The sequence below is a fragment of the Hyaena hyaena genome, unplaced genomic scaffold (assembly GCF_003009895.1).
Source record: "Hyaena hyaena isolate Hyena2069 unplaced genomic scaffold, ASM300989v1 scaffold_1, whole genome shotgun sequence".
Lineage (NCBI taxonomy): Eukaryota > Metazoa > Chordata > Mammalia > Carnivora > Hyaenidae > Hyaena > Hyaena hyaena.
In genome coordinates, this window is record NW_024080633.1 from 10726645 (window position 1) to 10749086 (window position 22442).

The following is a 22442-nucleotide window of genomic DNA, read 5'->3' on the forward strand; positions in this document are numbered from 1 at the left end:
GATAGAAAATTTTAGGGAGACTAGTGTACACTTTAAAAATTTTCTCCTGGGGCGGCTGGGTGGCTCAGTCGGTTGAGCGTGTGACTTCAGCTCAGGTCACAATCTCACGGTTCGTGGGTTCAAGCCCCACGTCAGGCTCTGGGCTGACAGCTAGCTCAGCACCTGGAGCCTGCTTCAGATTCTCTGTCTCCCCCTCTCTCCAACACTCCCCTGCTCATGCTGTCTCTCTCTCAAAAATAAATAAATAAAACATTAAATAAATAAATACATACATACATAAATACATAAACAAATAAATCAATGAATAAATAAAAATTTTCTAACTGGCAACACGTAATGATATATTTTAAGTTACTGCAATCCTCATCATCTTTCAATATCCACAAGATTCAGAAAAATAAGGACAAATTTTTTAACCCAGTGACCAGGTTGACTTAAAAGACAAGATTAAGTGAACAGAGGGGCGCCTGGGTGGCTCAGTTGGTTAAATGGCCGACTTCGGCTCAGGTCATGATCTTGCAGTCCGTGGGTTCGAGCCCTGCATCGGGCTCTGTGCTGACAGCTCAGAGCCTGGAGCCTGTTTCAGATTCTGCCCTCCCCAGCTCTTGCTGTCTCCCTCTGTCTCAACAAATAAATAAACGTTTAAATAAACGTTAAACAAACAAACAAATAAATAAAATGGAATAGAATAGAATAAAGTGAGCAGAGAGTAAGCACATGGTCCAACAAATCCACAAGAATCCGAGAGAACCTGTCTAGGACAGCAGGTGCGGTGGGCTTGGGGGCAGAGCCACAGCGGGCCACGGGGAAGGGTCGTGCCTGCGCCCCCAGCGCCCGACCGTCCAAAGGCGAAGTCCGAGGCAGGGAGAAGAGCTCGGCAGGAGCCACGCCAGTCCCGGATGCGAGCCACGCCCACGAGCACGCACCCAAGGACAGACGCACGGCCTTGTTTCAAAGGCGCAGTTTCAGGTTTCCAGGAGAGCTCCAGGAGGGGCTCAGGACCCGGGGTCCACGGAGTCGTCTCTGAAAACGTACACGGACGTGTGTACTGTGGGGAGAAAACACACACTCAGACCCCTCTGAGGCTGTCAAACGTTCAGTTCTGGATAAAAACGGCGGGTGCAGTTTGCTCAGCTACATTTTCTGACACAGACCAAACAGCGTCAGACAGCTGCTTCCGAGGTGTGGCCGAAGACCCCAACGGACCCCCTGCAGCCCTCTCGAAATGTTTCTGGTAAGAACACTGCATTTTTAGCTGGGGTAATATTTGCACTGACGACCCAAAGTTGATGGTCTAAATTTGCCGAAGACCTTCCAGGATAAAGCAATCATTGTTACTCTCAGTAAATCCCAGGTCTCTATACTTCCGGGCTTTAGGTCCTCAGGGACAGAGGAGTACGCAGGAAGCGTTTCTTCTGTGTACCAAACAGCTGTCTCCAGCACAAACACTCTTTCAGGGACCAGCGGTTTTGTGTGGAAGAAGGACCAACATACAAGCTCCAGTCACTCTGGTGTAGGGCCTGGCAGGTCACTTCTGGAAAATAACAAGACAAGACTGCCATCACAAGGAAAACATCTAAACTACTTTATTGCCAATGCATAAAGGACTTTATGCATCAGTCAAATATCAGAATTTTGGCAAACTCCCCACCATGAGCACTCAGCTCCCGCCGGCTTTCAGGCTCGCCTGACGGAGGGCCGGCTGCAGAGACAAGACAGACTCTCAGACGTAGTGACATAGGAGACGCAGGACATCAGCAGCTGGAAGGTCTAAGGAACTCAGCACAAGCCCAAACGCCCCCCTCACCAACGCTCACTGCTGGAAAACCAAACACAGGGAAGATGCAGTCACCGTGCAAGAAGCACAGGGGCCACGCAGAGCTGCACGCGGCTCCTGACCCTCAGCACTCGGCCTGCTGGCTGTGGAGTCGTGGGTATCGTTCCAAAGACAATCTCCAAAGTTAAGTCAAAAACTATCCCAGTATTCTTCCCTATTCCAACTACACAGTTTCTTTGCTTACCTTAACCAACTTTTTGTTTCAAAAAATGTTGTTTTTAGTAAAACTGTATATATAATGGGTTTATTATTCCTGCTTTTAAGTAGAATTAGTAAGTAAATGTTTTATGAACAGACATACGTATTATACAGACAAAAGTGTTTTAACTCCTCCGTATTTACAACGTCACGGCATGAGGACAGAGCCCTGGGACAAAGGGAGCCTGGTGAGGCCACCACTCGGGCCCCGCCTCCGTCACACACCCTGCCAGGGCCAGGAACGCGGTCCCCTGGATGAGAGCACACAAAATCTGAGTGTTTCAAAGAAGCGCTGGCTTCCAGATTCCTTGGGGTGGCTCCCGATGGCACCACTCCCCACCAGCAGCACGGAGGGGTGTCTGGCCCAGCTGCTGGGCCTCCCTGCAGCCCGCACTCCCTCTGCAGACACAGGGGGTCCCTCTGGCTGAGATGCACGGAGACCAGCAGAGCGTGCCCTGCGGCTACAGGTCAGCCAGGTTTGCTCAGCAAGATTAGACACAATTTTAAATTTTTTCAGTGCCCTTTTGTAAGCCCGAGCCCGGTACCATCCTCTGAATGTTGAGATGCAAATGATCCGGAATCCTGTAATGCAGGTGGTCTCCTAATTTACAGACGACGAAGGGAAGGTCTAGGAAGGGAGGGCGAGGTGCCTGCAGCACAGGGGCGAGCTGACTGGCCCCACGCCGCCCCAAGCCGCCTACCAGCACCAGGGCACAGCCCTCCTCCCAGAGACGCACACTCTGCCAGGCAGGGACGCAAGGCGGCCTGTGCCACAGTCCTGGGTACCAGTCAGGACACAGAGCCCAGAAATTACCACAAAGGATGGCAAGTCACTATGTGCCAAGCAAATGAATACAATTAAGTTGTTCATGGAGAATCTGATGACATCCTGAAACAGATAAAGTCCCCAGTGAATCCTAAGTGTTCTAAACCCGGGCTGGAGAATCGCAAGTGTGGTCTCTGAAAGAAAAGATAATGATGTGGGCACGGGCACATGGGCAGGACACACTCAAGTGTGCATCCCAAGGGGTCCCAGCAAGGGCCTTGCACATCTGTGGACCAGGAGGTGCCCTGCGGGGGCCCTAGGGAAACCACAGCGTGGGCTGCCCTCCCTGGCATGGTGTCCTGAGGTGGACACCTCTTCAAACTGCTGGGCAGACACCTGAGCAGAACAAGCTGAGAAATGTAGAGGCGGGAGAAACTCAGTCCCCCACTCACCCCAAATCCCACTCCTGCCCCAGTCCCTGATCACCCCCAACTCCCCCAGCAACAACCTCAAGTTACTTTTGGCCCATTTTAAATTTAGGACCATCTGGAGCACATAGGTCTGGTGATCTGTGAAGGGAGCTCTGGAGACGGGGACCCTCCGGTGGGGGGTTTGAGGCAGGCTGGAGGCACAAACCAGAGACACTGCATCCTCCAGTCCTCCCACGCTCCTGACTGGCAGTGCAAACCATGCCAACCGGGTCACCCAGATGACCTGGACAGTGGGTAACCGCAGTGACACTTTTGCAGTAATATACACAGCAATGCTTTGAACTACGTAACGTGAAAGGTAAGACACTTCCCGCAAAGCCCGCACTGGCGGGAAGACTGCACACTGCTCATGCCTGACATGCTCCCTCTCCCTGCTCTAGGAAGGCCATCAATACCTGACACAGGCCAACCCACCCCAAGCAGCGTGTGGCCCTGTCACTCGCGGGTGTCAGGGTGACCCTACAGGAACTATGTCCCAACCACCCGGTCTTGCTTCCTGGGAGGTCTGTGCTGTACGGGGGAGATACCTCAGGAGAAGCCAAAATTCCAGTTTTTTTAATGGGGAAACTGAACAACATTTCAGTTCAAGGTTTGTTGACCTTAACAAACGTCCAGCCAGGATTAGGTAGCTGACGGTGGCTTAAAAAGTACTTCTCCATCAAAATGACATAGGCTGTTCAAATTATTCTGTCCTTTTTTAAAAAAAAAAATTTTTTTTTTTTTTTAATGTTTATTTTTGAGGGAGAAAGTCAGAGTATGAGTGGGTGAGGGACAGAGAGAGGGAGACACAGAACCTTAAGCAGGCTCCAGGCTCTGAGCTGTCAGCACAGAGCCCGACGCGGGGCTCGAACTCGTGGACTGCGAGATCATGACCAGAGCTGAAGTCGGATGCTCAACCAACTGAGCAACCCAGGCGCCCCCAAATTATTCTCTGTCCTTATTATTGAGATGCATTAATCTCCTTTTCTTCCTCGATGATTTAAGGTTGTAAAAGTTCTCCAGCTATTGCTTAATAAAATTTTGCAGATTTTTCTCTCTCTCTCTCCTAGAAATAAATAAAACATTAAAAAAAAAATTTAGAAAAAAAAAAAAAAGTGGGGCGCCTGGGTGGCTTAGTCGGTTAAGCGTCCGACTTTCGCTTAGGTCATGATCTCACGGTTCGTGGGTTCGAGCCCCGCGTCGGGCTCTGTGCTGACTGCCAGCTCAGAGCCTGGAGCCTGTTTCAGTCTGTGCCTCCCTCTCTCTCTGACCCTCCCCTGCTCACGCTGTCTCTCTCTCTCTCTCTCCTAGAAATAAATAAAACATTAAAAAAAAAAAATTTTTTTTTAGAAAAAAAAAATTTTTTTGCAGATTTTTTTTAAAAAGAGAAAAGGTACTTCCCCAAACAACAGTATCAAGTGCACACGCACAGAGGCCCACAGTCTCCGGGGGGGTCCAGAGCGTGTGCTGCAGGGCACACAGAGGGGCAGATCTGTTCAGGGACACAGCACTCAGGAGCCAGACCCATTACAGGATCAGAAGCGAGAGGCAGCTGGCCTGGCCTCACTGGGGGACAGCGTGACCCACTGGGAACAGGCACCTGAGAAAAGGAGTCCTCTAGGAAGTCAGCCATCGGCACAGATCTGTGGGCAGGCGGTGCTCCGGCCCTGAGAACACGGACACCTAAGACGCCTGTATGACTACAGGCCACAGGCAGGGAGCCAAGGGCGAGAAGACGTTGCCGTGAAGACACCTTGTGCTCCCATGTAAGGCTCCTCGGCTGTTACGGGACAAAGAGGCACAGCGTCACACGCGGTCTCTCCAGGGCCCTTCAGGAACAAAGGGTTACAGGGTGGGAGGCAAACAAGAGGCCACGCTCAGTCCTGAGGCAGATGCAGCCCTGTCCCTGAGAGGACGCAGCCACGGTCCCTGTCCTGAACCCCAAGGGGGAGATGAGCGGGGGCCACTCCGAGCATCCCCGGGCCCACGCCCCCGCCCCGCACAATGTTCCAGGAGCACAGAGGCCAACCCCGAGGGGCCATTCCAGAGCCCGTGTGGACAGGGTGCCACATCAAAGCACTGCCAGGCGCTGGCTGGCACCTCTTCTCCTGGGCAGGCAACGTGAGCTCTTTGGCAGGGCCACCAGAAAGGCGGTGTGTCATTTTAAATGAAACTGAAAATCAGACTTGCAGAAAGCAGCATCTAATGGTCTCTCCCCTCCAGGCGGTGACTAGGTCACGGTCAAGAACAGGAGCTTCCCTGTACACCACCTGTCAGACAGCCTGGTGGCACCTGGGCAAAGTAGGAGGGAAAACGTAACAAACTTCTCTCCTTTAGACTTCCCACAGTCCCCCCCCCCTTTTTTTTTTTTTTAATTTATTTGAGAGAGAGAGAGAGACAACGTGAGCAGGGGAGGGGCAGAGAGGGAGGAAGGCACAGAATCTGAAAGAGGCTCCAGGCTCTGAGCTGTCAGCACAGAGCCCGACGCGGGGCTCAAACCCACGAACGAACGGTGAGATCATGACCTGAGCCGAAGTCGGTCGCTTAACTGACTAAGCCACCCAGGTGCCCCACCCACAGGTATTTCTAAATGAATCCCAGAGCAGCTTTCCTCCCAGAATCTGTGTTCTCAAATAATTTTCAGTCGCTTATAAGAGATGCCCCACTTAGGTAATAAAGAGAAATACATTGTAGTGCCATTTGCAAAAACAGCTAGTGATAGAGCATCACCTCAAGCAGTGACTTGCCTAACACACTTCCAGGGGACACAGATGATTATGTTCCAGGCAGGGTGTGTGCCTTCGGTTCCTTATCAGGAAATGTGCTACTGGAATTCCAAAGTGTCCTCAGGGCCCGCCCACACACCCTGGGCCCCTGGGGCGCTGCACCCTCTGCGCTCCCCCAGCCCTCCCCCACACACTAGATGCATCGCAGTGAGCCTCAACTGGTCTCCAGCAGAAAATCACCAAGGTCCTGAATGCAGTTACGCACTTTGTTTCTGTTTCTTAATTATAAGCACACAGCAAGAGGTTAGCGCTCGGAGTCGGAAGCCCTTGAGGACCCACTTACTCTGGACCAGAGCACAGGCAGGATGGCCTCCACACGACCCTTCTTCGACCCACACTACGACCACAGCACTGTCCCCAGGCCTCACACCAAGGCAGGGGCACACGCTTATTGCCAAGGCACAGGACCACCTCCCTGGCACTCCCCACTGTGGGGAGAAAAAAACCCAGTTACAAAGCACTTGAAGTGCTCTTGACCTTACAGGCAGTCCTGGAGGAGAAATAGAAGTTCGCAGCCCCCAGGAGAACGTGAGCCATGGATAAAGGACGGCTGTGGTGAGGGAGACAGATGCACCCCTGCTGCTCAGGACCTCAGGGGACAGAAAGGACAAGGAGAGCTCGGGGTGGGACAGCAGACGTGGAGGTGGTGAGATGCAACACGTGTCTCCTAAGAGCTCGGCCAGCACCACTGAGGACACCAGGCTGTGCCCTGCTGGAGCGTGTCAGTTCCTCAACGAAATGCTCCAGAGGCAGCAGCAGAGAGCAGAGAGGAGAGGTGAGGGGCGTGGAGAGAGTGGTCGGGGGAGAACGGGCAGGGAGAACCTCAGAGAGCCCAGCAGGCCTGACCACTGCCCTGTGCCTCTCCCACTGGCCTGGCCCGCTCCCTGCCCCTGGGCCACCCACAGCAAAGACAGAGCAGAGAAACTCACTCATTTGTTCGTATAGTAACACTCCATCTTCATTTAACTGGGAGGGGAGGAAAGGGGAGGGGAGGAGGGCCAGATGGATGGGTCATCGGGTCAGGACAAGGATGCCATGAACAGTGTGGGGGGAAAATCATGGTTGTCCCCCCGCAGCTGCGGTTCAAAAGTACCAGGCTCACATAGTCAGTGAACCAGCTCTGGGTGAACTGCTGGCCAGGAGACCTCACACTGGCATCGCCCACCGCAGGCCTTTGCCAGGGTTCTTCGCCGATGAGGCCTCGGCCCTCAGGATGCGGCAGCATTCTGTAAATGCCGGGGGCAAGCTTTCCAAGTCCACTTGTCTCAGGCTGTCAGCTGAACAGAGACAAGGGGCAAAGGTGTGGAAAGTGCCAACCACGTTGATCAGTGTCCCCACCAGGCAGAGAAGGCCAGACCCAGCAGCCAGGTCCCTGGACAACAGAGAAGGAAAGGGACGACAGGCCGAAGCAAGGACAGCCTCTAGAAATGGGCCTCACCCTGGACCCAGGTTTCATTGACCCTGCCCCCGGGACTTGTTCCGGACCTGGCCCATTTTAAGGGCATCACTTCGACCCAGGAGCAAAAGCTTGGGAGCATCAGGTGCTGGGGATGAGACCTCCTCCTCTCCCCGTACGCACAGACCTTAAACATGAGCAAATGTGCCTGTGGCATGACCATGGGACAAATCTAAATGAGGGTCCCCGGGAAAGCCAGCTGCCACAGCAAACCCGTACTGCCTACTCCCTTCCTGGACTTCCCCACACCTCATCCTTTCCCACCAGCTTCCTCCTATCTTCCCTCAAGTCCAACACTAACACAACTATCTCCCGTGTTCCTTTAAGGACCCGAGACTCCAACACTCACTCTGCCACAAATCAGCTACGGAACCTTCAAAATCCTACTGTTCAACATCTCTGAGACCTGGACTCTTAGGGGGAAAAGTGGAGGGGCGCCTGCGGGGCTCAGTCAGTTAAGCGTCCGACTTCGGCTCAGGTCATGATCTCACAGCTCATAGGTTTGAGCCCTGTGTCATGCTCTGTGCTGATGGCTCAGAGCCTGGAGCCTGTTCAGATTCTCTCTCTCTCTCTCTCTCTCTCTCTCTCTCTCTCTCTGTGTGTGTGTGTGTGTGTGTGTGCCCCTCCCTACTCATGCTCTGTCTCTCTCTCCCCTTCAAAAATAAGCATTAAAAATTTATATAAAAAATTGTTTTAACGTGGAAAATGCTTCCTATTTTGGAAAACCCAAGAAAAAGTAGGGGTGGGGGGAAGAGAATGTGAGGTGAGGGCATAACTGGAAGACACAGGTGTTCTGAGTGTGATTTCTCCTACAGGTGGGGGACACTGAAGCCCCAACCTGGCCTCTGGTGAGGTGGCTCCAAGGGAAGACTGGGAACAGAAGCCCCGGAGAGCAGCAGTCCGGGGGAAGAGCGCCACACGGCGGCCTAGGAACAGGCCCAGGCACCAGGGGACTCCAAGAAAAGGGCTTCAAACCCAAAAGGAATTTTTTGTAATGTGAGCCTACACACCTGATCATAGCTTTTCCTATAAAAACCACGCAAAATTGAGTTTCTCTGGCTACACCACCCCAGGCCCAACTATAAAACTTGTCTGCCCCCCGACACATCTGTGTCCATGGGAATCCCAGTTTGACCAGCCAATGGGCCGCAGCACCCAATTCACAAACGCTCGCGGGGGACCCCACTCTGTCTTTATCCCTTCTCCCCAAGCTGTGGCCAATATTCCCGTGGGCTCCCTGTAAGCCACTCTGCCCACGAAAGTGCAAAAGCACAAAGAAAACGGGAGCACACAGTGTGGGGGGAGGGGAGCTAGACCGCAAACTTTTTAAAAGAACGAAAACTGCTTTTTATGTGAATGGAAATTTTAATTACAACACTGAAGTTTAAAATACGGTACTTCCAGGCTAGCGCACCCTAGAGTCCTGCAGGGTTTCTTTAATCAAATGTGGTCACACCTAATTTCAATCTCACTTCTTTACAGTTTACGCTGTTCTGCTGCGGGGCTGACGTTAACACAAAATAGGCACACGGAGGCACCGGACTGGACCAGCCACCTGAGCACCATGTGACGTTCTCATGGGGTCATCTGTCTCCAAGGCAGCATCTTGCTGGTCACTAGGACACAATGATTAAAACTCTGGTTCCTACTGGCAGAAAATGAACAAGAACGACCTGTAAAAAGGCTGACTGCATCCAGGAGATGAAGAAAACGGACAAAGGAGGAGACCCCAGGGAGCAGCCACGGCAGTGACTCAGCCAGGCCTGCAAAGCGGCTGCAGGCTGCCTGCCCGGCTGGGGCCACCCCCAGGCGAGCGGACTGGCGCTGCGGGAAACGCTGCCTTCACCCACCGCGCTGGCTCTGCCTTTCTGCCCTCCAAACATCCCCAGGATTCACAGCTGCTGCTCCCTTCTGATGCTCCGAGGTGGACAAGGAACCCAGGCGTTACTGTTTCCAAAGAACAAACCATCCGTTAGCAGAAGGTCAACAAAGCCAAAAGCTTCAAAAGAAAAGTGTCATTTCATTTCCAAATGAACCCTTTTCTCATTTCCCTTACTTCTTTACCTCTTTTCCTATTCTTGCCCAAGCAGAATGTCCTCCCTCTGAGCCCCATAGGAGCTTCAACCAGGCCCAAGGCAGGGAAATCCAAGCTTAAATGGAAGGAGACATTACACAGAGCTACAAAAGAAAACACGGAGCGGTCAGTGTCAAGAAAGAAAACGCATGCGTATGCACGGTGCACCTGTGTTTGGAAGCAGAGCCTTCCACGCCGGGTCACACGGCGAGCAAAGTCCTGGCAGCTGCCCACTGCCAAAGTCAACATGTTCTGCCCGCCCAGGCTCCACACCCGGCTGCCTTCAAGCGAGGTGCACAGGAGGGGGGGGCCTGCCTGGGCCAAGGCTCAGGACTCCATGCTGGCAACGCACCGCAGCCTCAGCTGCACAAAGGCCCAGGGCCGTGCGGCCCAGACCTTGCCCTCCCTGCCTCTGGCGCTCGCTGGTACAGTCACAGGCCCCGGGGCAGGACCGCTAGTCTGTTCAGCCTTCTTTTCAAACTTGCTACCATGGCCAGCACTTTGCTCTGTCTTTGGTACCCTCTTTTGGTATTTGGGGGGAGACCTGAGTGGCTTCGAAAAGAGGACACAGACGGGCTCAGATGAAACGGACACCACAATCTCAAACTCAGAATGGGGCACATTTCAAAGCCCACCACCGCCCTTCATTGGACAGAAGGCTATCCCAAACTTCTATTCCCAACAGGCAGCGCAAATGGCAATCGGGAGACCTGTTCTCCTCAGGCCCAGCAGGCAGCCACCTCCTCAGACACAGCCCTCCAACTCCTTCCTCCTGCCTTCTTCTCCTCACCAAGACCCACGTGGGCCGCACGTGGACTTCTTCTAGCAGATCTCCCTATGCTGCACCGAGCCCGCACCCCTGTGTTACAGGATGCCTGGCACAGAGGGAAGGGAAGACGTGCTCTTCCAGAAGAAAAATCCAGCTCACTTTTAACAGAACTCAGGGAGCACCTACTCCAAGGCAGACATAAGCATCTCTCTTCATCCTCAAATACAACACACAGAGGAAATCTAAAGATATTTAATATTTAATGGTATTAAAAAATAAGCACAGGCTCCACAAGCATCCTCACAGTTAAAAATGCAAGGAAAATAACAGCAATTTGTAACCAAAAAGTGAGTTATCACAAACTGTCCAGAAATCCTTCCCAGAGCCCAGAGGCCCATTCCTGCTAGAAACCCAGAGGGAAAAGGCCCCAGAAGGCAGAACTCCTCCCAGCTGGGATGTGGGCTCCCAGCTGGGGTGTGGGCTCAGGCACGGGCTCAGGCCTTCCCTTCAGCTTAGACGGGCCTACTTTCCACGCCCTCTCTCTGCCCTGAGCACATGAATTCTCCCAGCTTTCCAAGTATCTTGGAATAAGAAGACCCAAGTTCTACCCATCAGCAAGCACTGTGGTGGGGGGAGAGCAGGACCTTAGGGTAAAGTGTATGAACACACTGTTAATTTTAATATTAACCAAAAAACATGCATTTAATGAAATATAATTCTAATGACATCTAATATACTTTTTATTTAGTTTAAGGGAGCGTAGCCAAAGGATATTCCCTAGGATTAAAAATACAATAAGAATTTATCATACTAAAAAATTCAGTAAATTATACTGGCACAATTAGCTAAACATATTTCTTTGATAACAAAGCAAAGTATGCTTTGTTCTCTATTTTTAAACCCTAGCAAACCCTCTTTGTTTAAAAGGCAAATGAATTAGCAGGAGGACCTACAAGTTCCTTACAACCTGCAAATCCAACCCAGCACCGCTCACAGTCCATGGAGCCAGTGGGGAGGGGGGGACGGAGCTCAGGGGCAGGCACATGTGCTGTGACCATGAACTACACCTAACAGCCAAGGAGCACGGGGCAGGCAGCCAGGTAAGGAAAAACTTCCACTCCTACCACACAAACTCGAGAGAGCTTCTCTCTGTTTCAATACCAGGTGGCAAAGCATTCTGGGTCCAAAGGGGGACCCTCCAAGCTTGCTGCTCAGGGTGGTCCCCGATGTCAGCAGCACATGCACAGCTGGCAGGAGGGCACCTGGTTCTATTGTCAGCAAGACCTCTAGTCCCTGCGATTCTGGGGTCACAGGGCCAAGTGTCAGCCGTGCACACCTCTCCACGGTGAGCCCCGCCTATGCAGGGCGCCCAGCTCAGCACCGCACCCAGGGAACCTGAAATCACGCCTTGCAAGTTCAAGGTATCACCAATTCAAAAAGCAATCATTTTTTCTATTTAGAGGTGATCGACTAAAAGTATAAACCATTAAAATCTACACCTCTGTTCATATAAACACTACCTCTGAGACCCTGAGTGACTCAGCGGGTTGAGCATCAGACTTCGGCTCAGGTCGTGATCTCACGGTTCGTGAGTTCAGGCCCCACACTGGGCTTGCTGCTGTCAGCCTGTCAGCCCAGAGCCTGCTTTGGATCCTCTGTCCCTCTCTCTCTGCCCCTCCCCTACTTGTGCTTTCCCATAAATAAATATTTTTAAAAGCAACTACCTTTATTATTATAACATGCTACTTTCAGAAATTATTTTGTTTTTGGAAACATAATTCCAGACTCCTGTCTCACAGCAAGCACGAGCATGACACTTAACACACACTGCCAGGGGTCTGGGCCGGGACGCCAAGTCTGACTCTCGTGCACACTCACCTACCCCTGTTGAAGCGTGAGCCACTAAGAGCCACTTCAATTGTCAGCCCTGCTCTGGAGAGGCCAGAACCCTCTACCAAGAGAGATGTTAACAAAGCAAGAATCGTACCAGCTGTCGGCTGAAACTAGTTTTACACTAAAGAAAGGTTTAAAAAATTATCTAATTATTTTAAAGCTTACATTTTCATGGAGTTTTATTTCCATTAACAGTGCTACTTAATTTCAGAAGAAATCTTTAAGATGGGTGTCACCATTACCATTTCACAGGGGAGGAACCCATGGTCTGAAGACGCAAACAGAAAGTGGCAGAGCCAGGTCAGCCGGCCCGGCACACGCAGGCTGTGCGGGCCCCTGGGCCCCTGACGGAGCCATGCCTGAAACAGCTCCGGGCAAGACCAGCCCAGGATCCAGCCAAGCTGGAGACAAGAGCACAGGACTGAATGCTCAAGGGATTTAACAAGCCTGCCTCTTCTCCTACCTGACCTAAATGGCTCATATTCCACCTGAGGGATCATAACGAAAATTAATTAATGATGTGAATAACAATGAAAAATTATGACAGAGCCTATGAAATCATTCTATTTTTCAAATTCTGCCTTTTGAGTCCAGGAACGGTCACGGAGGGCATCCAGCAAGCTATGCACACTGCCGTGGGCCTGACCCCTTCTGACACAGGAGGGAGCCTGGCCTCCCCGCAGCCACAGCACGCCTCAGTTAACAGGAACCTTTATCTTTATTCAATTCAACACTCGTTTTGTTTTAAGTAGCCTTTTGTTAAAAGACCACTACAATCAATATTACCCATTTATGGTTCACAAAAGTTATACATGGCACGAGACACTTTGGGTTATTCTTGTGTTGTGGTCAAAAGAGTCCATCCTTCCCATGTTGAAAACCTTCTAAATACTAACCCATCTGTTCACACCACACACCGGGCCAGCCCACAAATTCACTGGCAAAGAGTGGCTAGTAACTTTTTTCTTTTAATCAGGAAATACATTATTTTGAATCACCAAATAGTTACCAAAAATCTAATTTAAGCGGCGTTTCCTTTTTCCTCATTATACATGAAGAACAATATTATAGTTTTCAAACAAGCACAGAGCTCTGCCCCCTGGTGTGAGTGGGTTTGGTTCTCCCTCTGAGCCCAGCTTTTCCTTCTCTCCTGCACCTCTCTCTCCACGGCTGCCCTACTGCAGTGATGGGCACACGCACATCCTGGGAACTACCCCTGGGCGCCACTCCCCGGTGTTACAGAGCTCCCCGCCACCCCACCCGATCACCAATCCACAGCCACACTGGCTTCCTTCTAACCGCTGATCATCCTGCAGATTAAGAGAAGACAAATATCTAGGCCTACTTTCGGGGACATCCAAGATTCCCGTGCCGTCAAACCTTATCTCCATTTCCAAGGAAATACTTTGGAGAAGTCAAAGGGACAGGCCAGGAAGCTTCCCCACGGCCTGATTCAGTGATGGCTGAGATAAAGGAGGGGGTCTTTCAGATTAAGGGAAAGGTCTCTTCCATGTCTGCTAGGAACACGATACAAAATGGTTAGTGTGTCTTTGGACACTTTGCTTTAAGACACTAATGCCTGGTACAGGTATGAACCGCTAAAATCAACTAAGAGTTTTCTTTTCAACCGTTATTTACCTACATATTAGAGGAAATAAACTGCCTGCTGGCACAACACGTCTCCCTGGTGGGGAGGGACGCTGTCCTGGGGCAACAGATGTTCCGCCAGACCGGACCCCGGGTCTTTAGGGGCGCAGCTGGCCCTCCTCTCAAAACCTTGCCAGTAATTCCCGGAAGGAACCAAGCAAGCAGGGCAACCTGCAAAAGGTCCCTCCTTCACCCACGAGCCACACAGGCTTGCCTCTAACTTCCAGAAATGCCACCAGGAGCTGCCCAGACACACGGGACACCAGACCCGAGCACAGCCAAGCCCCCACAGCTTCTGCCAGAGGAGGGGACAGTTCTCAGACTCGAAAAGCTCTTCTTCACGCCAAGTGTTCATGCAGTGTGCACAGAGCACAAAACAAAGTAGTCAGTATGGGGTCCCGAGGGTCTCCAGGCCCCTTGAGCATAGACCACTTTAGATAAAGAGGTTGAGCAGGGACCCCTGGGTGGCCCACTCTGGTGAGCGTCACTCTTGATTTCAGCTTTGGTCATGGTCCCAGGGGCATGGGATCGAGCCCCATGTCAGGCTCCATGCTTAGCGAGGAGCCTGCTTGAGATTCTCTCCCTCTTTCTCTCCCACCCACTTCCCCTTTCCCCTGCTCAGGCTCTCAATCAATCACTCAATCAAACAAAAATAAAGAGGTTGAACAGAAATAAACCCCCTTCGCATGCCAGTCTACCAGCCTGGGCTCCGTAGAACTACCTCACTGGGACACCAGAGCACCCACAGTTCACCACGATGGCATCTCGGCTCTGAGATCCATCATCCACATGATGTCCAGGACAAGACCCAGACACTCGGCCAGCGCCATCAACCCCACGAAAGCCACTGTGGAAGTCCAGCATGATTCATGCCCCTTCTTACAAACAAAGGAAAATAACAAACTGATGAACAGCAGTGCAATACAGTATTTACCGAGTCCATAGTTGAGAGCTGATGCTGACGAAGACCGTGTGTGCAATCCGACTGGGTGCGTTCCCGGGCAGCGCTGGGTGTGCTCTGAAACGAGAGGGGCACATCAGCTCGTATGGCTCTACCTCAGTTCTCTGTCCAGTCCCAGTCTCTCCAGGCGGAGCAAGCACTTCCTACCCGACCACCATCCTTCCTGTCGCTGGACTACAGACAACGAAAAAGGACTCGAAATGTGTGTCTGGCTGGTGTGGGTCACAGTGGGAGAACGGGCCTAGGAAAGGGGCTCACACTTGATGACTTGCTTCAGGACACTATCCAAGCAAGAATCTCTGTTCTCAGTGGTCTTTCCTGGAAAGCAGCGCCCAGGGAGGCAGGTGAAGGCAAAAACCCTCAGTGGCCGACGGGTCTCCTTGCAGATGGGGCTTCAGGACTGGGACCTTAAAGGGACCCACTCACTGACTTTTCTCTTTGTATAGAATGTGACAGAAATCTCACAATTACTGACCCTTTTTCAAAGTCCTGCGTTCTGCATCTTCTGTGGACACCCTGTCGCAGTCAGAAGAAAACATAAATCCTCCCTCTGGCTTACAAAGCCCCAGTGACGGGCACCCCTGGCTCCCACAGCACCTGATGCCCCCACCCCATGTTCAGCCTCCTCATGGAGTCCCCAACCTTAGCAAATAAATCAAGCGGCCACTGTGTCCTTGCCAGTAAGAAAAGGAGAGATCACAGCACAGTATCATGAGGAAACCTGACGGAATAAACTGTATCATCTCCTAGGAGGGCTCTGAGACCTTCCACAATAAAACAAGACAGGTACAACAATAAAAAACACGACTCATCACAACCTTTCTTCCACAACCGCATCAGAACATCACACTCTCTTCTGTCTCCAAACATCTCAGAAGTATGGAGTCAGAAAGGGACTGGCGCTGGTGGACGGAGGCAGGGAGAAGGCTCTCTCACAGGAGCCCGAGCCCCGCCCTCAGGGGCTGGAGACCTGGGTGGTGTCCTGGCCAGGGCTTGCAGCTGGGTGAGGGTTTCTGTCCTGTGCTCCTGCACGAGTTTTCTCAAAGCTAGCACGTACCTCAAGCACTAGGAAACACAAACAAGGAAAAGCCGATTCCAGCGCACCACATGGCTTGGTTTTATTGAAAAGCAACAAGTATGTGATTAAGCTTCTCAATTTTTTTTTTAATGTTTCATCCATTTCTGAGAGAGAGAGAGAGAGAGAGACAGCGTGAGCAAGGGAGGGGCAGAGAGAGAGAGAGATACAGAATCCGAAGCAGGTTCCAGGTTCTGAGCTGTCAGCACAGAGCCCGACATGGGGCTTGAACCCACAAATCATGAGATCATGACCTAAGCCAAAGTCGGACGCTTAACTGACTGAGCTACCCAGGAGCCCCTTCAATTTTCTTATAAAGACAGTTATGGGGGCGCATGGGTGGCTCAGTCAGTAATTTCATGGTTCATGGCTTTGGCCCTGTGTCGGGCTCTGTGCCGACAGATTAGAGCCTAGAGTCTGTTTCAGATTCTGTCTCTCTCTCTCTCTCTCTCTCTCTGTGTCTCTATAACCATCCTGTGTTCGTGCTCTCTCAAAAATAAAATAAACATTAAAAAAAAAGTTACAAAACAACACAGGATGCATGATGAATGCCTACACCAAGAATACAGCAAATAATCATATCTACCATTACAGTTTTGAAGAAAATTGAGGTTTTCTTAACCCAAGGATTCTCAAACTCAGCAGCACTGGCATTCAAGGCGAGGTCTGCCTCTGTGTCCTGGGCACTGAGGGAGGCTGCTGACTAGCAGTCCTGACCCCGGGTCCCCAGGTGCCAGCAGCACCCCCCAGGCTGTGACAGCCAGAACCACTCGGGGTACCATCACAAGCCCCCTGAAGGTCAGAGAACAAGGGCTGTGGATCCAACTGCAATTTGACAAACAAGGAAACCAAATCAGGATTAGGTGTCGGTAGCTACACAGGGAATTCAAAGCAAGTTGGAAAGAGCACCCAGGTCTCCTAAATCCTAGTCTAAAAGTCTTGTCGTTCTAAAGGAAAATACTTTGGTAATTAACCCAATTCCTTCTGGAAGACAAATTAAAAGCCTCCAGAACAGTTACGCCTTCTGACAGAGTGACCCCATCTCTGAGGAGTACACACGAAAGAGACATTTTGACATGGGAAAAACTCCCTGCAGCACATGCGTGCACACACGTTCACATCGAAGCCTCCACCTTCACGACAGTCGGGTTCTGTTCTCAAACAGAGGTGTGCTGGGACCACACCTTTTTCTGTAGGCCTACAGCCTTGGGGTTCACAGAGTGTGTTCCCTGCCCAGAAACAAAGACATTGGTGAGGACAGAGTACAGAAGAGGCCATGGAGACATGAAATGGCAGTGTTAACACAAATGGTGGACAGGTAGGAGAGGCAGAGGAAGCATTCAAAAGATGGGGCGGGGGCCCACCCCCGTCTGAGGGCAAGGCCACCATGACACGTGGCCTCGCAGAAAATCCATCTAAAGCAACAGGGAGATGTTCCCACCACCAGGACTGGCAGTGTGGACAAGGCAAGAGTCACAAGTGCTGAAGTCTGATGTGTACAATCTGTAAGAAAAATGACAAGGATCCTTTTTCTTTCTTTCTTCCTTTTTCTTCCTTCTTTCCTTCGTTATGAGAGTGTGCAACTGGGTGAGGGGCAGTGTGAGAGAGAGAGAGAGACAGAGACAGAGAGACAGAATCTCAAGCAGGCTCCACGCTCAGTGCACCCTGACTCAGCGCTCAATACTACGAACCATGAGGTGGTGACGTGAGCTTATATCAAGAGTCAGACGCTAAATTGACAGAGGCACTCAGGTGCCCTGAAAATGAGTTTTTAAAATAAACAGATGGATAGCCATAAGGAAAATAAAAAAAGCGAAACCCTGTAGACCAAAAACTGGGTAATTCTGCAAAATCAGGAGAATCAAAGCATGAAATCAAAGCAGAGAAAGGGACTGGTAGCGTGCCGTGAGAACGGGCCCCCACAACCACAGGACGTGGACAGGACAGCGCTATGCAAAACCAGCTGGCTCTTTACAGGCAGGACTAACCCAGACCCCACCGACCACCACCCTGCGCTGCCTTTCAAGGCGTTCCCCAGCACCCCAACTGTCTGCTCACCCTCAATATGGTGCGCCACCACGAGGGACAGTCTTTTACACATCGCACACACACACGCTGAAATCCTGATTGACAAGAACGTAAAACAACTTTTCTGAGGTCCTAAGTCAGGAAATAGTACCAGTATCTCCAGCTCTTAGCAAACTCATAGAATTCCTAATCAGCATCATACTCTATGGGTAAAACTCAAACGAAACATGAATATGCTCGTATCTGCCCATCTCTGGAGTGCACTGCTGACCTCACCCTTTGATGACAGGGTCCCGGGCAATGGAAATACGAAGACAACAGAAATCTGGGCAGTGACTAGACCACTTCATTGGTGTGAAGCCCCAACGAAACGACCACTTACTCACGTATCTGCAATCTCTCACAACACTTCCCTGCTCCCATCCTACAGAATGAGCGACCTGAGGGCAGTGTCTTCCATTCAACAGGAGCACAGCATCAGGTGGGCTCCTCTCGTCCTGTACCAGTGCTCTCTCCCCCCACGCCCAGAGCCCACGTAAGACAGACAAGACTTGCAGTGAGAGACCTTACCAGAAGCCACATACCAACCACATCAGGGACAAAGACAGGAAATGCAAACCCACCTCCACCAGACGCAGCAAAAGCTTGAACTAAAAGGGTCTATCCAGCTAGAAAATTCACCTTGAGAAAGGAACATAAAACCCAAAGAATATATAAAACACTATTAAAGTAAAAAAAAAAAAAGATTAGCACACACAGCAAGCTGCAGGATACAAGATCAATATACAAAAACCAGTCGTGTTTCCATGCACTAGCAATGAAAAATCTGAAAAAGAAATGAGGAAAACGCCATTTACAACAGCATCAAAAAGAATCAAGTATTTAGGGGGGCGCCTGGGTGGCTTAGTCGGTTAAGCGTCCGACTTTCGCTTAGGTCATGATCTCGCGGTTCGTGGGTTCGAGCCCCGCGTCGGGCTCTGTGCTGACTGCCAGCTCAGAGCCTGGAGCCTGTTTCAGTCTGTGCCTCCTTCTCTCTCTGACCCTCCCCTGCTCACGCTGTCTCTCTCTCTCTCTCTCCTAGAAATAAATAAAAACCTTAAAAAAGAAAAAAATTAAAAAAAAAAAAAAAGAATCAAGTATTTAGGGACAAACTGACCCAAAGAGGTGGAAGACGTGCACGCTGAAAACTACACCTCTCTGCCGTCGGAAGGACGACCTACGTAAGTGGGGGTCCTGTGTTCGTGGACAGCAGGACCAAAGGCAGCAGCACTCCATGAAGAGGTGGACAGACGGACATGGAGCTACATGCTCTCCTCCAGGGGCGCCACGGGGGCGGGGGCTCAGCCAGCCAGGGGTCCAACTCTTGGTTTCGGCTCAGGTCATAATCTCATGGTGCATGGGTTCAGGCCCCTGTACCGGGCTCTGCACTGACAGCAAGGAGCCTGTTGGGGATTTTTCTCTCCCTCTCACTCTGCCCCTTCCCTGCTCTGTCAAAAGTAAATAAATAAACATCTTTTAAAAATACTTTCCTTTAGGGGCGCCTGGGTGGCTCAGTGGGTTAAGCGTCCGACTTGGGCTCAGGTCATGATCTCACGGTTCGTGAGTTCGAGCCCCGCGTCGGGCTCTGTGCTGACAGCTCAGAGCCTGGAGCCTGCTTCAGATTCTGTGTGTCCCTTTCTCTCTGACCCTCCCCTGCTCACGCTGTCTTTCTCTCTCTCTCAGAAATAAATAAAAACATTTAAAAAAAAAAATACTTTCCTTTAGGAATCAAGAGCAAAAATAAATGATTGGGACCTCATCAAGATTAAAAGCTTCTGCACAGCCAAGGAAACAACCCAGAAAACTAATAGGCAACCAACGGAATGGGAAAAGATAGTTGCAAATGACATATCGGATAAAGGGTTAATATCCAGAATCTATAAGGAACTCACCAAACTACATGCCCGAAAAACAAACAACCCAGTGAAGGAATGGGCAGAAGATATGAACAGACACTTCTCCAAAGAGGACATCCAGATGGCCAACAGACACATGAAACGATGCTCAGCGTCCCTCCTCATCAGGGAAATACAAATCAAAACCACACTGAGATACCACCTCACGCCAGTCAGAGTGGCTAAAATGAGCACATCACAGAACTCTAGATGCTGGCGAGGATGTGGAGACACGGGCACCCTCCTACACTGTTGGTGGGAATGTAAACTGGTGCAGCCCCTCTGGAAAACAGTGTGGAGGTTCCTAAGGAGACTAACAATAGAACTCCCCTATGACCCAGCAATAGCACTGCTAGGAATTTACCCAAGGGATACAGAAATGCTGAGGCATAGGAGCACCTGTACTCCAATGTTCATAGCAGCACTCTCCACAATAGCCAAAACATGGAAAGAGCCTAAGTGTCCATCAACAGACGAATGGATCAAGAAGATGTGGTTTATCTATACCATGGAATACTACATGGCAATGAGAAACAATGAAATCTGGCCTGTGTAGCAACGTGGATGGACCTTGAGGGTGTTATGCTGAGCGAAATAAGTCAGGCAGAGAAGGACAAATATCATATGTTTGCACGTATAGGAGGATTAGGAGGAACTTGACGGAGGACCAAGGGGGAGAAGAAGGGCGGAAATGGTGGGGGAAAGGGAGAGAGGCAAACCGTGAGAGACTCTTGAATGCTGACAAAAACTGAGGACTGATGGATGTGGGGGGGAGGGGGGGATGGGCATGGAGGAGGACACTTGTGGGGATGAGCACTGAGTGTTATGTGGAAACTAATTTGACAATAAACTATTTGTAAAAAAAAAAAAAAAATACTTTCCTTTAAACATCCTATCTAGTGTAACTTACAGAACTATAAAAGTTTTCCAGGTTTCTCTTTTCCTGAAAGGGTGATTTTTTAAGTACTAGAGAGAAATACTCCTCAAACTATCAACCTATAAAACAATGGGACTAAGATTTGAGAATCCCTAAGCCTCTTTAGTTCCAAAAATTTAAGATTCTTCAATATGCAACATAACATGGTTTCCTTTAAAAATATACCCCCAAAGGGGGTCAGTGGAGCATAAGACTCTTAATCTCTGGGTTATGAGTTTGAGCCCCAAGCTGGGTGCAGAGATTACTTAAAAACAAAATCTTAAAGAAGAAAAATACACTATTTTCCTCAAATGTACTCTTTTCATCAAGAATACGCACGGACCCACTGCCAGTACTCTGCACAGCTGAACACAAGGACACAAGGACACAGGACACAAAGACCAAACACAACGTAAAGGGGTGGGGGCAGTGCAGGCCTGTGAGGAACGACCCCCAGCCCCTCCCACCCACAGAGCTAAGACCAAGCAAAAGCAGGCAATTCACAGCAGCCAGGCTCCCTGTCCCGCCGGATGTTTGGTGTAAGGAGGGCAAAGCTCAGGAAGCACCTGTGGAATGAGTGACCGATTAACAGGTGCTCTGCACGGCGGCCCCCACGGCAGCCCTGCGGGGTGTGTCCTGAAGTAGGGCTTCCCCTGAGGTCCAGCCTGTGGAATGAGAGGGACATCAGCAGGACCAGACTCCTCTCCCACCTTTTCTCAGATCACAAATGGAGCCCCCACACGCGATGGGAGAATAAGAGGTGGCGAGCCACCAAGTCCTCCAAAGCTCCATCCGAGGCTCTCGGCAAACCCTCCCCAGCCAGGAGAGTTCACACCCAACTCTGTCCTCCCTTTAACACGATGTCTAACGCCAGGAACTCCCACTCAGGTCTGCTTCTTGGTTAGGAATCACTCTGGAGTAGCCAAGGTGAAATGCAGAAGACAAGTAAAAGCAAGCTGGCCCGAGTGCCTGCCACCTGCCACTCACGTGCACTTACGTCCCTCCTGTATGAGCGCTGACAGGCAGGACGGTGGCCCCAGCAGGTTCTACCACTAACCCGTGCTGTGTCCTCCCAGCACCTCACTTACCTCCTGACAACCCTCCCATAACGGGACCTGACCATTTTTCTGATGAGAAGCCAGGTTCTAACAGGCTGAATCATTTACCTCAAAATCAGGATCAAGCTCAGGCCCTAGGGCGATCCCACACACCGTCAGCTCCCAGGCACCCAGGGCTCCGGGGGGGGGGGGGGGGGGGGGGGGGGGGGGGGGGGGGCGCGCGCGTCGTAAGTCCCTACCTAAAAAAAAAAGCCCTCCCCCTCCCCCCACACGCTGACACAAAGCTGGCACTTCCAGGAGGGGACTCAGACCTCAAACACCAGGGCAGGCAGCTCCACCCTCCATCTACACCAGGAGTGGGGCCTGACGCTCACCCCGACCAACCACCCCCTTCTGTCTCCCCAAATCTATGAGCGCTTTGTTTCACGAGCTAGATTTCCTCTTCCACTTGCTCCTTTAAATGTGGTTCCCCTCTCTCTCTGGACGATCTTATCTGCCCTCTGTGGCTTTAATTACCATGCTGTTAAATCCCTTCCGTTTCTCCAACTCAGAGTTCCCCACTGAACTCTCAAAG

At 51.0% G+C, this 22442-nt stretch overlaps 1 protein-coding gene across 6 annotated transcripts in view; it reads right to left on the reverse strand.

Annotated features, from left to right (window-relative positions):
- Positions 1 to 22442, reverse strand: part of ANKRD11 (ankyrin repeat domain 11) — a 180257-nt gene that overhangs the window by 88880 nt on the left and 68935 nt on the right. For all 6 annotated transcript variants that reach the window (XM_039226799.1, XM_039226759.1, XM_039226776.1 and 3 more), the window contains exon 2: positions 14831 to 14914. The gene's annotated coding sequence lies outside the window, so the exon portion shown is untranslated. The remainder of the gene's footprint in view (positions 1 to 14830; positions 14915 to 22442) is intronic.